The sequence below is a fragment of the Triticum dicoccoides genome, chromosome 7A, assembly GCF_002162155.2.
Source record: "Triticum dicoccoides isolate Atlit2015 ecotype Zavitan chromosome 7A, WEW_v2.0, whole genome shotgun sequence".
NCBI classification, from domain to species: domain Eukaryota; kingdom Viridiplantae; phylum Streptophyta; class Magnoliopsida; order Poales; family Poaceae; genus Triticum; species Triticum dicoccoides.
Window position 1 is genome coordinate 518,209,140 of NC_041392.1, and position 1,651 is coordinate 518,210,790.

The following is a 1,651-nucleotide window of genomic DNA, read 5'->3' on the forward strand; positions in this document are numbered from 1 at the left end:
AGTGGAGACGCGCGGGGCGGACGAGTGATGAAGACGTGCGCAACCGAGTGGCAACGCGCGGGGCGGCCGAGTGGTGAAGACGTACACAACCGAGTGGAGACGCGCGGGGCGGACGAGTGATGAAGACGTGCGCAACCGAGTGGCGACGCGCGGGGCGGCCGAGTGGTGAAGACGTGCAAAACCGAGTGGCGCCGCGCGGGGCGGCCGAGTGGTGAAGACGCGCACAACTGAGTGGCGACGCGCGGGGCGGCCGAGTGAAGGACTAAGTGTCCAGCTGAGTGGCAAAAAATGGTCCTTGAAGGAGTTAGCCAGATGCTTTTGAAGCTGATGTAGCGACAAGGTCGGTGTAGTGTGGCTGTGGCGCAACAAGATCGGTGCGACAACTGAATTTGAGTAGGAACGAAGATGGCACGCAGAGTGTCTGGGTGATTATGAAATTTGTCAAAGTGACGGATCGAATGTACTTGTTGAAGTGAAGGGTCTGATTGGTGATGAAGTACTCGACCACTTAGGAGAGTGTCATTCCAAATGAGATGCAGCCCCCGAGTGCGGCGTAGCCCCCGAGCATACTACAGGCTTCGACAACGAACATGTCGGAATATGAGAAATATAGTTTTGAATGGATGATTTGTAATTCATCGAGTCGGATTTGGGTAAAGATGAGGAGAAGCTTCCGAGTGATGCTCGGAAGAAGCAAACTCGCAAAAGAGTGAAGTGTGAAGTTTAATTATGAAAGGGACTTATCTGTCTCATGCCCGACGAAGTCTATATCATTGATACGATGAAGAAATTCCATAGAGGGGTTGGCCGAACGTGTTTGAAATCAACAGGGCAACAAAGTCAGTGTTGTGGTGCGCTAGGACCAGTATGGAGACCGAGTCCGAGCAGCGATGAAGTTGGCGCGTAGGGCCGTCGAGTGATCGCGGTAACTTGTGTAAAAAATGGCACAAGTCAACACAATAATTTCTTGAGGAAATTTGATGTGTGCTGAAATGATTTGTGTGAATAACACCCATAGACACCCGCTGGGAGTGCAAGGGGCTTGCTGGTTGACCAGCAAAAGTTTAAAAGAGCGAAGGATTCGTTCGCACTTGTCGAAGCGAGAAATCCTACTGAATTTGTTGGAATACTGGCTAAAATAAAACGGAAGTGTAGTGTTTTGACTGAGTTGCAGCCCCGGAGGACCGATGCAAACTCGAAATGAAGAACGACACATGGTGCTCGTGAATGATATATGCGAAAAAAAGGAAGTTGGACTTTGGAGTCACATAACCAGTACTAAGCAAGTATGTGAAAATAAGCAGTCGAGCGTAGAGGTACACTCGGTGGTGTGGCCTCCGAGTGAACCTGATGTGTGAATTATGGAATACTCGGGAAGACGAAAATAACAGAATGTAAAATGACTTAGCTGTCTGAAGGCGCGCAGGGTGGTGGAGTGGTGATGAGGTGACCAACCGAGTGGCGACCCGCGGAGCGGCTGAGTGGTGATGAGGTGACCAACCGAGTGGCGACGCGCGGAGCGGCAGAGTGGTGATGAGGTGACCAACCGAGTGGCGACGCGCGGAGCGGCCGAGTGGTGATGAGGTGACCAACCGATGGCGACGCGCGGGGCGGCCGAGTGGTGATGAGGTGACCAACCGATGGCGACGCG